Raw genomic sequence first — 13,770 nt, forward strand, 5'->3', positions numbered from 1 at the left:
GAAGATTCTCCAAAGTTACCTTTCAGACATTTCTATACCATTATTATGGAATGCTAAATACAACCCAGGAGTAAAACTGGTTGCTATTCAGTATCCTCTGTACTTCAGAGGGCACATTACAGAGTAAAGGGGAAACTGTTCGCTAGGACACCTCTGCAGACCTGCCTTTTTATTCAGAGGGTATAGTATAAAACTTTGCCCCAAACACAACCTGATTTAGTAACAGCTTTTGTCACCTAGCATACAACAGAGTAAAGTAGCAATGCCATGTAGAGTGTACAACAGCAAAAGCTAACATCTGCTTATTCAGTGTGGTGATCCTGTAGCTTTCAGGAGGTATTTTTGCCTGTTGCAGCATACTAAGCACCTGCTGCATTGACAGAGGTCTTGAGAAATACACTTGATGGCAAGCAGGAGAGGATGGAGACAGAATTGCTAATAGCAATAATAAGGAAAACAGGAAAGGGTGTGAGCATTGTGCTGTCTACGTAATTCCCTCAACCCCTTTACTTCTTCAGAAGACAGCAGTTAACTTGGGAAAGAGGCTTTTTAACTGGGCTCATCTTTGGAAATGCTATTTTTACACAAAAGAATACAGTATGGAGATGCATCAGCCTGGCTGCTTCAAGCTGATAAATCCTTAGTCCTATGAAGAGTTTTCAAGAGGTTATATGAGTTTGTGGACTGCATTACACACTGGAGAAAATATGGGCAAAAAATTATAGAAGTCAGACTTTCAAATATTAAACAAAAAAATAGAAAGTGTGAAATGTCAAAACAGGGACATAAAATTACAATAAAATTCTAACATTAAGCATTTTTTTTCCTAGCAAAAAAAGACATAACTTCACATGCAGGTAAGGAAATTCCTTACCTCAACTTCCTGATTATTCTACTACAAAGTTACTGCCACAGTTGGCTCTGAATCTCACACATGTTGGAATTATCAACTTGTAATGAATTCAACTTTGCTTTTTCAGAAGGACCCAGGAAGGGACAAAACAGAATTTCTGCTGCATAAAGCCTGCAGGCAAGCGATGTCATCCCTCCTGTATCACTTCACCAAGGATTAACTTAGTTCAGTAAGCCATAGACTCTTCACTACCAAGTTCTAGTATTTTGGGTAGTAGGCACATCAGGAAAGACAGAGTGTTCCCATCCGCTTCTGTCTCATCTTAACACTTCACCCAAGAAAGCTTGGTAGAGACCTATTTCACCATCACTGAGACCCAACATACTAGCTACAGACAATTTTTCAAGATCTAAACTGTAACAACAAAGTTCTTGAAATGGAGACTCAAGAAAGACTTCCCCATTTCCAGCAGGTCATTTTGGGGATATCAGTTTCTGATACCATTGGGGATTAGGAAATACAAGTATATGAGTCTACACAAAATGGAAGAGAAGTAGAGAAGCTTATTCCTTTTGGGAAAGCAAAGGACAAAGAAACAAAAGCTTTAATGAGAAGTTTTTGCTGCTGCTGTTCTTTTAGTCTGTGCATAAAACATTTTTTCAGCTCTAGACACACATCTAATAAAACCATTTGGCTGACATGTGACATATTTGGTATATGCAGTGCTTCATTACAATTTAATACGTAATTGGTAGAAAGGGCATTCTCTATTTTCTTTCTCTGTTGGTGTTAAACACATATCAACAGGATACTTCCCTGTGCTGCTGAATGTTTGGCACTTAATAGAAGCTCAATTAACCAACCTTTCATCTGTCTGTCCATGTAAGATACAGCTTTACTTTCCAGTGGCTAATTGCTAAGCCAAAGTACTTACTCACTCTGCAATTCTAAAGGCTGGCCATTCACGTGGGAGCTTTAAGTACACACACTGCGGCAAAGAGCTGGCACAGATAACCTGAATAACATTTCACACCAGCTTCTTGTCTTCTCCCTCTGGAAGCTTTTGTCCATGCACGTTAGAACAAGGAGTGCATCTAATTTACAGGACTCCCTGCACATCTGCACTCAGCAAAGTTACCATGTCATACTTAATCCTGAAAGCATGGGGATACTACACTTCTTGGCATGAATTAGATTTAGAAACATTCATGTTTTATATAAGGATAAAGCCAATTCATACTTGTAAGCCAATTAAAATGTTGTCTCAGTCCTCAGAGGTTAATATGGTTAGGAGCTTAGAAGTGGATACTTCTTTTAGTAGAAATAATGAGTGAATGGCAGACAAAGAATTAATAAATTATCTTAATATGTCATTGCTTACAAATAGACAATCCCTGCAGATGGTTTTGAACAGAAAGGGGCTTTAGTTACATTAATTCAAGCATACACAAAGTGATTATCAGCCAAAACTTTAATCAGCAGTTTCTTCTTGGACAATTCCCTGCATTGTTCCTACAGAGAGCAGATTATTCTCCAAACAGATCCATTTATATTGCTCTCTGTATAGTTTTGCTCGCAGTTCCAAAATAGGGCCAAAAACAGATTCTTTGACCATGATAGGAATAAGTTTTAAAATACTTTTTTCTGCCATGTTCTGTTTAATAAAGAAGGAACAGAAGAAATTTTTCTAGTCTCATTTAATTTTGCTGTCTTACACGGTGGGTAACATTCACCTTGAAGCACTAGCATCTCAAAATGATGAAGTATGGTTTTCCATTTCTATTAAGAAATCAAATCAAATGTTCCTAGCACTCCAGCTCTGGATAAAAAGCTACCCTGAAAACTTGGGTAAAATAACTTTCCAAAGTTCAGAAATTAAAAGAAAAAATAGAAGTCCAGTATTTTACTACTAATAAAAATAATATGGTGGTATTGTCATGCTTGAATTAAAGAGTTTGAAATATTTCAGACTGCATTCGCTTCAATTATAGAAGCACCATACTCAAGGCTGTAAATCTGTTGACCTTTGGTAGAATTAGAAATATGATTACAAGAATTGTCCTAAAAAAGACAACATCACCACCAAAAAACAAACAAACAAACAAAAACTCACACACCACTAAAGGGATCCTCTTTCTGCTCCTTTTAAATGTATGGAGCTAAAATAAATCAGGCATCCTTAACCTAGATGCAGCAAAAAGCACAGAGAGGACAATGCCACTGAGCATATTACCACATTAAAAAAAAAAAAAAAAAGTCTAATTTACCTGCCTTGAAAGTATATATAAAAAGCTGACTTATGACTATAAAAATCAACATTTTTGATTTTCTCTTCCTTATCAGAAAATCCACCCAAATCACCAAAACACATTAACCGTCTATATACATAATTTTGGCCTAACTCATACTTTTCCCATTATTGATACCAACAAATATTTTACAGTAATAGCAAGCACAGGACATTACTGAATATCCCTTTTAAGAAGAAAGAGGAAAAGTATTCTCTGCTCTTGTGAGTATGCACTCCAAATAAAGAAGCCAGGAAGTTAAAGGACAGAAACCTCCACTTCACATGTTGAAATTTATGGTGGAATCTACATTTTTTAAAATTCTAACCAAAAGATGGTAAAGAGAGTCCAAAACCTACCTCAGCCTTCACCACACCTTAAAATGTAAATGCTCGAGAAAAGAAAACTGTGAAAGTACAGCTTTGTAGCTGGGTTTACAAATCACTTCCCTTCAGAAAACTTGTATCAAGACTGAACCACTGCTGCTGGTTATGATTACAGCAATTAAATAAAAAGAAATAAAATCCTTGAAGCCTAAAGTATTTATCATCTCTTTGGTAAGGAAGAAAGAAAATGATACCATCTAATCTTGACTGCAGACTTCCCTACTCCATATCTTCTTATTTCACTGAAGCACCTGTTGCTTGAAGCAATCTTGTCAGCTGTCATTGTGTCTTAACAACTTCTATCCGTGTAACAACAGAAAATCATTTAAACATATTTGTATCTTAGCAGCAAAGGAGACTACCATACAGCATGAAAATTAATCTAGCATGGAAAGTATCTGAGGTGCTTTGTTTTTTTCCTTTTTTTTTTTTTAAATGATACAAGTGATAGACTCTCCTTTAGAAATAAAGTTTTACCAGCATTTCTGCATCATAAAAATAAATCCATTCACTTCTATAGGAATAGTAGACAAGTGTCCTACATACTGTTTTTTTTTGTTGCATCTAGCCATTAAAATGAGTCAAATTTTTCACAATTCAGTATTAAGTATTAGCTCGTGTCCCCGGTACTTTTTGATCAGTCTGAAAAATACAAACTTCAACTTTTTAGATGTGATTTTACAGACTAAGATTACTTTAATTTACATTTCATTTACATTTAATGCAAACGAAAAAAGATTGCAGTCCAAGTTGAGATCATTGCTAAATATCAAGCACGTTTGCTTAAATTCCAGATACCAGAAACACAGGCAGTAATTGGAGGAGAATCTACCAAACGGTGCAGTCAGAGATTCCATCTCAACGCATCTCTTTTCTTGCACAGTTAAAGTCTCTTGTAATAGATGAGGGCAAGATATGTCTCATGTGAAAGACTCTCCTTTCCCTTCACATGCATGTAGAAATAATTCCACTTAATTTATTCAAGGACATGCAGAATACAGTACCAGGTGCTACAGGAAGAGCAACGTCACATGGGAGGTTTCATGGCTGTGCTTGTTTGTTAACTATGTAATATATAGCTCCCGAATTCATATATGGCATAAGTCATAAAATTTGTGGTACTGCAAAATAGTGGTTTAAAGTGTAAAGAACCATAAGGTATACCAAGTTTAGATTTGAAAGCTATTTTTCTTCACAGGCAAACACTGCCCAGGTTTGCACATTGGTGCTAGGACTGGACAGTGTCTTCAAGTGGCAGCGGAGTCTGCTCTGTGCATAAAATCATTGCTATTTGTCAATTTTCTGGATAGAACAGGAACTGAAAGATCATTGTATGAAGAGAAAAAAAAGTTTTCCAGACACAAGAGAATCTTCTATATACTACTGTCTTGCTCAAGGGCTTACAGAATGAGAAGACAAAAAAAAAAAGTTCACAATAAAAAAGAAATCCCAGATCGCTGCCACTTATTTGTTTTCCAATTTCTATTTCCTCTCTGAATTTTTATCCAACTCAGAAACACTGATAAAATTGAAATTGATATCAAGTTAAATCTACAAAATTACAGTAGCTATTAATAGTGAACTTGTATCTTCACTGTTTCCCTTTGGCCTATATTTTAACAATACCATATGAATTAAGTTGTACATATTTAATCATTTGCTTTGCTTTAGAACAAGGTTATATTAGTTTCATTGATTACCTACACATACGCTTGGCAGATTAATTTGCTCTGAGCTCTTTTGGGGATATGCATTTGAGGTTCTGTTTTGTGCTTCACCCAACTACAAAACTATCTAGAATCAAAGCAATCAAGACATATTTTTCATTTTAGGAAAAATATCAGAAAAAACATACAAAGTAGGCTAACAATCTCCAAACACTAGTACATAGTTTGGCCACTCTCAGAGCTGGAAGAGTGCTGAATCTCCCAAGATTGCAACCCCCTATTTCAAATCCCTGGTACTTTGTCTGCCTGGGGTAGGATAACAACGAAGAGGATAAACATCAAATAACTGAATTCCACTAGTTCATTATAATCCTGTTGGTTACATAATAATAAAAACAAAACAAAACAAACAAAAAAAATCCCACCCACAGCCTCAAGATGATCCATTTTTGAGTATTTACTGAAAATAATTGAGTCATTGGCAAATGACTGTTACTTGCTCACCTTTATTACTACAATTGTGCATATTTCCTTTTTTAAAGTCACTATCCCAAAACTGTAACAAAACAACTCAGCTCCAGAAACCAGTTATGGTGCAGAAATGCATTAGACTGATCACGATAGGAAAAAATGTATCATTAATTAGACAATTATTAGAATTAGGCAACTATTAGAATCTTTAACAACTGCTTCAGCAGTTCTGAATTAACGATGGATACCTTCTATCTACTTTCTACTAAAATGTTTATGGAGACATGTTTTTCTTTGATGTTTGTCATGAAAGCTAATAAAAAAGGGAGTGCACATTCGAACTGAACTACTATTCAAGAAGTATGATCAAAAGGTAGCTCTTTTATCTATGCTTCTCTTTACCTAATATACTGTATTCAGTAATGAATTGAGAATGCTTATGATGTCCATTTACTTCAGTAGTACTTTTTAAAGCTTTGCTGAAGGCAGGATTGATTCCAATGCAATTTCTATAGCCAGTATATTTACCAAGCAACTGAATTCAGTGTTCTCTATAACCTAACTACAATACAAAACTCTGTACAGTACATTAACAAAATATCTAGAATATAGTAATGAAATATGAGAACCTGGGCCTCACAGTGCAAGTCAGATGTAAGCTGAGACATCATAGACTCATCAAATGGTTTTGGTTGGAAGGGACCTTAAAGACCATCTAATTCCAAATCCCCTGCCACAGGCAGGGACACCTTGCACTAAATCAGGTTGTGCAAAAAAATCAAATATGATAGGTCATAGCCTGTTCAGTGATCCTCCTACTCAACAGTATCAGTGGAGTTGCAGGACAGAAGTCTTTTAACCAGTAGAATGCAGTTGCTTATCCAAATCATACACCTTGATGTGAAAAATAATCCAATAAAACAAAGGAACAGAAAAGGATCTCTGCCATTCATGTCCCTTTAGAAGGAGTCTTCAACTTATCCTCCCCGGGGCATAGAAATCCTTTCCACTGGCCGTGAAGGCACAATTTACTGGCCTGCACAGGAAGAGCCAGAGCATATCTCCTGGGGCAGCATGAGGTCTCTGAGCAGACAGCCCCCAAATCCTGCTCACACCACCCCTCCTTCCCACAGTTACCCTCCTGGGGATCACTCCGGGTATGCAAGGTGGCCACTGTTGCTAAGCAGAGCAGCTTTTCTTCTCCCCCCTTCCATCCTACTACTGCAGCAGTGCCTTAAACTACTTGTGCAGGAACATGTTCTTTTACTTGAAGGTCAGGAGTCAGTAAGCTTTTCTCATCCTAGGAAAAATTCGGTCATAGAACCAGCCCTCTGTCACCAACAACCTCACAAAACCAGAAGCCTCTCCACATGCCACGGGCCCCTGCTGCTGCACTTCTGTGCTGGGGAGTTCCCCCCTGCTCTGAGCCTCACACCACTGAAATGCACCATCTTGGAACGGTCATAAACTGCTCATAAAGTAGCTCAGCCTAAACCTACTGACAATTAGAGTGACACAAAGAAAACAAGAATTTTACTGGTGAACAAAATAATATAATTTTTAAAAGCAATTGGGTACATTTCTTGCACTGATAGTTTTTCTGTACAACTTAGTTTCTTTTCCCTGATCCCATGATTCACTAAGCACAATCATTGGTGAGATACTGCATAACTATTATTGTGCTGTTGAATTAGGAACAGAGATATTCTGGGCAGTGCTTAACTATCAGAAAATTGGTAAATGCATGGATTTATTGTACAGAGAAAAAAAGAATGTAGTATTTCATTCTTTCAAAACCCCTTCTATATTACATTTTTATAGCTGCATGTTAAGTCATGATAGAGTCTCTAGTGGTGTCCCTTATCTAGATGAAGGTTTCTATTATGCTTTGAAATAAATATTTATTTCATCAGGACTGGTAGTAAGATAAACCCTTTTATCAAATTTTATAGAAGATATGCCTATACAGATACACTTTTGCACGTTTCCCCCAAACTGCTATTATAATGATACAGAGCTGAGCTTTCTCAGACCTTCATTCAAATGAGCTTAGATAAAGTGATCTAAACTGATCTTTGGTTTTGCAGATACTAGAGACCCAATTTTTACAGCTAGCCTGACTAAGATCAGAGTGTGCCTCAGAAGCTGAACTTGTCATGAAATTTTCCTTCTGTCGTTTCCAAGTTTTCCTAGTGTTCTTAGGCATTTGATTGATAAGACTTTAGCAGTCATATGTCAAAAAGTCATTTTTTAAGATCAATTATTTGTACAGGTAAGTATACTGCTTACAGGATCTCTTTTGCAAATCTTACACTGAGAGCTCCTGGTCTGTTTTCTCCTTGTATTAGTTGCAATTAACATATTGTAACTGTTACTTCCATAGTCTATAAGATTTACTCAAAATACAAGTTCTCGGAAATTAATCTGATTTTTTGAACCACTGCAAATCACAAAATTAAGTCTTTCTAGATGTCTGTAACATCAGTGGTCTTGCTGTACAAACCAACACATCTTGCAGTCCAGTCGAAGGTATTACTCAACAGGGAAACCCACCACATATCCACTACAGGATGTCAGAAGTGTTTACTCTCCACTGAATCAAGGTGTTTGCTATTCCATTCTGTAGAAGATGTATGCCTTTGTTTGACTAAGAGTTATTCAGACATCTAAAGAAAATACTTAATTTAATTAGATGATGTCTGGACTCCCTCTTACTTATGATAAATTCTGAAGTTAATGACTTAACCTGCCTGGATCCAGTAACAGAAGTTTAACAGCAGACTGCTCCCGAACTTTCTCTCCTATGAAAACTTGCTAAGATAAATTCCTGCTACAGAGATGTCCAAAGAGAGGCTATGTAACTTGAAAAGAAATTGGAACAGTACCTGAAACCCTATCATATCATTGGTATCAAGTCAGCCAATGAGGAACAGGGACACATGGCTTCCTGATGCAGCCTGAGGAAAGTACGCAAGATTTGTTTCTTCAGATATTCATGTTGTTGTTTTTTCCAGCAGCACTCTTGATCTTGGATGCAATGAATGAATACTTACGTTTTCATTTTAACCTTGCCTCAGTTAACTGGGATTTAAAGTAAGTGGGTAACAAGAAGATATTCCTCAATTAGTGTGGAAGTTTTGTTGTTTTTATTGCTGTTTTTTCAACTAAACTGGAACCTCTAGCTCACCTGTGTGTCCTTCACCACATAATACTGCTAACAGAATGGGCTGTTTGAGCCAGGTCAGGCTCTGGAACTTCAGCAGTCCAGGCTGAAGTGCCTTCCACTGTCCATCAGTGACCGTGAATGCCCTCTAACATGCAAGAGCAACAAAGAGGTGTACTCAGAAGACCTTGGACTGTTACAAAGAAAATGCATCACATGTGTCTTCTGTTCTACATTTCTTTGATACATCCCAATTTTGAGTCACTGTTTATTACTTGACTTCTAATCCCAAGTGAAAAAAGTGTAAAGCAAACAGGTCCTTAAAATCAATTATGCTACACAAGCATATATTTCAAGAATAAAGAGCTCCTTATGAGGAAGCAGACAAATTAGTATTGAAGACGGTCTTCTCCTTTTCATACTTGTTTTCTGAATTTAAAAATTAGTCAGGTTGGCAACTCAAGCATTACTTTGATATCTAGCATTTTTTAATAGGATACACAGTCTCTTGATGCTGTTGAAATCTTTATTTCCTACCCATCCTTTACCAATTAAATAAATATCAGCAGCATGAAATGAACCTCTGCTAAGGCTTGCTGAATACTGTAATAAAGAGTATGTGTACTAAAGAAAATCAATTGTTATCCACTCTTAAGGACAGACCCAGTAGAAATTAACTTCTGAATTATCATGTGATCCATTTTCATTTCAGCTGTTCACACCACCGTGTTGTTCAGCTTTTAGATAGAAAATACCTTTATCTACACCAATGACTACCATTACTAACGATACTCATCTCAAGTTAAATACCTCAGTATCCTCCACCAGGTAGAGCACTATTATCAGTGATGTTTTATGGCCAGAAAACTGCAGCACAAAACAGCAACATGAAAGATCAAATTCTCTTGGAGGTCAGGAGCAGCACTGAAAAGAAAAACACCATCTCCTAGTTTATGATCAAGTTTTAGATTAAGAAGGACATGTCCCGCCGTCCAAAATCCTCAGTTTTTGTCTCCTAGCCTATCAGGTCCTCACAGAGGAGCTTTGTGAAGTGTCTTCTATTCCACTTTAGTGGAAAAAGTAACCTGGATTGAAATACATTGGACAAACAACAACAACAAAATTGCTCAGAGCAGGATAAAGATCACAACCTAAGAAGATTCTTATTCAAAACAGAAGCTACTGAGAGATCAAGTCTGAATTCCTTAGCTGAATTTCTCTTATGGTCACAAGGACATAAACACCGTCTAAATAAGGAAGACCATCTGTATCAACAGGTATCAGGATATCATCAACAGGTTATTTCTATTTTTAAGTCCTTTTGATCTTAAAGAGTAGCATCAGTACATAGCTAAAATTGCAAAACAACTTACATCTCTTTTCAATCAGGAAATGCAGTATCATGAATAACATAATTCAACATAGAAAAACATTTTTTTCCTGCTTCCTCTAAGGAATCAGGAGCACCCTGACATTATAACATATCACGGCACTCCATGGACTAACTGCTGAGATGGCTGAGCAGCAAAGATTTCTTTTCTTGTCAAAGCAGTTGTTTTTACCACAGTGTAACTAAGACTTACAAGCTTAATCATTGCAAAAGAACACTGGAGCCAAAGCATTTTACACAAGGTAAACTAAGGAAAATGAAATGAAAACATCCAGAGGAAAGCAGTTTATCTGCTGTTTATAGGAATATCAGAAGAATCAAAACACCATCCTTCGATTTAAGATTTTTACAGCAGTAGATCTGACACCCATTTATTTAAAAATAAAGGAAAACCAATGCTGAGCCAGTTAAATACTACAGACATCAGTAAGCTGTAGAAGCATAACTAGCATGGGTACAGCACAGCCATCACACAGGCAAAAAGCAGAATGCCAAAAGCAACACAGAGAATCGAGTGATGTTATTTGTCAAACAAAACTTGGATGGATAGCAGGAAGACAAAATGCATTATTGCTTCGTGATTTAAGCCACAACGTGTTTTTTTCCACTAGTCACAACTACACAGATATTATGTTATTTGTATTGTCCACAGTGATTTCCAAATCCCATTCCTCAGTCTATTCAATTGAATTTCTAGGATATCTGCCACTATACCATGTGCTTGCCAGCAGCTGATGACTGAGGTAATAATATTTGTTCCCCCTCTATTTTTGTAAAGGGAAATCCACACACAATACAGTATATTTCTGGGCAGTGCAACTGTTCACAGGCTTCACTGCATCTTCTAGTTTCTCCACTTGCAGCTCCAAGCCTTCATCTAGCACTTCACGCTGCTGAAGCATGAGACTGTCTGCATAGCATGGGTTTAAAGGAACAACACCTTCATTTGTGCACAGAACTGAAGGAACTGGGTGAGATCCAATAACACATTCAAGCTCCTACAGTTGGACATAACATCTTTGTGCCCTTCTGATGCTGCCATGAATATCTAGCATTGTTGCCTGATATTCTATACAACTAGTACAGGGTTTGACACCAACAAAAGCACTACTGTATGAATATACATATAATTAGCAATACGCAAAAACAGATTACTATCTTAGTTGGTAGGGTTGATGCCTTGACTTTGAATCTCTAGTGATATATCAGGGTTGGGTTTTTTTGTTTTTTCCCTCAGCAGGTCTTTGAATAATGTCTGAAAAATCATCCCTCTGTTCTTCCACAAAGCATTCACATTTGGAAGACTAGTTTAGAGAAAGGTTGTCAATAATAAAATCATGCTCTCTAATACACTCTTCCACTGTCTTCTGGTCTACTGAACCAAAAGTATCTTCTGCCTCATAACACAGTTTGAAAAGAAAACTTAAGTGTTGCAACCTCTTACAGCTGGCTGAAAATACAACTGATGTGGATATAAGTATCTTGGAAGGGAGAAGGCACTGAAACAAAAGCTGTGTTTCAGCCATGGTACAGGAAGAGCACATAATCATTTCTTGTGCTGAAAACAAACAAACAAACAAAAAAAAACCACCTCCACAAAGCAGTAGCTGATGACTTGAATTTTGTGGCCAAGCAGTGAAGTCCTTTCAAGACTTAGGCTCTTTTAACACAATATAAAGAAGCAGAAATTCAGACTTCTTTTTAATGCCTTATCACACATCTATAAAGTCTGATCAGACAGGAGTTGAGGGTTTGGTTTTTTTTTGGCACTCTGCTGCCATTTTAGTTGCAATATTTCACCGCTGCCCCACCTTGAGACAGGACTCGAGACCCATCTCTCTGTTCCCTTATGAAACTGATTCCTCAATCCTAAAATTAAAGGGCAATTTAGATAAACCTTTTCTAATGAACTTCTAGGCAAAAACCGTACATAAAATACATGTAGAAATTGAACCATTTCTACATATATTAGAAACCACTGCTAAAGAAACCAGCTCTGAAGATTTTTATGCTTCTGCAATATGGCTAGCATAAAACTCATTAGCTAGTTAATTCTCAAAAACCATCTGAAAACTAAATTATGTTTTTGAAAAGAATCATTTAGATTGCTTAAGATTCATTATATTGAATTAAATCACACATCTTTAATTATGAGGGCTTAATTCTATCATCTGTCTTATTTTTGGCCAACTTAAGAAATGCCCTAGTACCTCCACACTCTTTACTACCTTACATTTCATCCTTCATCAAACTGGACATCAGTTCTTTATTGCTGCTGAAGGTTTTTTAGGTGGAAATTCTTCATCATTAACTTCACATTCTCACCCTTGCTATGAATTACTTGGATACTTTTTTCCTTGATCACCATCACCAGCTTAATGCGCTTCTGCCAGTTGCAGAAACTATGACTCCCTTGAGAATCTGGCAACGTGAATACAGCCCTCAGTTGCAACTCTCCTCAGTAATCAATTCTCTCTTTGTTTTCTTGTATATAATTTTTCCCTTTATCTTCATCATTTTAACAGCATAGTCATACCTTTCCAAAATCAATATTCAATTTAATCCCTCTCACTGCACATCAGGCCACATGATATAAAGAATTTTTTTCTTTTGCTCCTGAAGCCCTTCTTTTTAAATCATTCCTTCTGTAAAGCCACTTTTCTCTAATTCTTTTCTTAGCCTTCAACTTTTTATATTAATATTCTTCTTCCTTTGGAGGGATTTGGTCTTGTTTTATTTATTTATTTATTTTAAAATAAAATATGTGCTCATTAACAGCTGAATTGTACTCTATCCTCTTCAGAAAAAAAAAAATATATATGTATATATTTTTTTCTTAAAATGTTACTCCTTCATCTATATGTTCAGGGAAAAAAATACCAGCTCAGATGTAAAACACTTTCTGTAAAATAACATGAACCGTGTCAGAGGAGTTGAAAATTAATATTTTCAGGGAGGACTAATTTGAATATAGCAAGCTGTTTCTTAATACACACTAGAAGTCACCATTGTTGCTATAACGAAAATCCTCTGGTGAGGAATTTTTATTTATAAAACAATAGTCACAGACATACAGAATTTCACAGCTCAGTGATTACCATCTATTCCAGTCTTATGAGATTACAATCATCCAGAGTTAAATAAAACAATCGACACCTGAATCTATGGTAGTTGAAGTTGCTGTGATCTTAGACACATCGCACGACCATTCAGCCTCACAAGGAAGGAGATAGAAATTTTAAAAATTCTGTAGTAGTAGTAAAACTGAGTCTCTTAAACCAATGCAATTGTCAAGCATGGAACAAATGTGGTTTTGGAGATAAGAACTGACCTCATAAAACCAACACAGTATGAGGTCATCACTGTACTAATTTCAACCCTCTCTCTAATATGAAGCTGTTGCTTTTATTTATTTACTTCACTTTGTATCATCAGCTTTGTTGTTGGTGGTGTTTTTTTTGAATTAGCATATTATTTAGAGCCAACAAATGGAAATTGCAGAGGTAAATAGCACCCAAGGAGATTTCTGGTCTATGCAAAACCCTCATAGCC

At 36.5% G+C, this 13,770-nt stretch overlaps 2 protein-coding genes across 27 annotated transcripts in view; both read right to left on the bottom strand.

Moving 5' to 3' along the window:
- Positions 1-13,770, bottom strand: part of TENM2 (teneurin transmembrane protein 2) — a 1,465,234-nt gene that overhangs the window by 1,308,290 nt on the left and 143,174 nt on the right. The window lies entirely within an intron of this gene.
- LOC310881738 (uncharacterized protein) overlaps positions 1-13,770 on the bottom strand; it is a 796,919-nt gene that overhangs the window by 38,660 nt on the left and 744,489 nt on the right. The window lies entirely within an intron of this gene.

The sequence above is a fragment of the Anser anser genome, assembly GCF_964211835.1.
Source record: "Anser anser genome assembly, chromosome: 14".
Taxonomy (NCBI): domain Eukaryota; kingdom Metazoa; phylum Chordata; class Aves; order Anseriformes; family Anatidae; genus Anser; species Anser anser.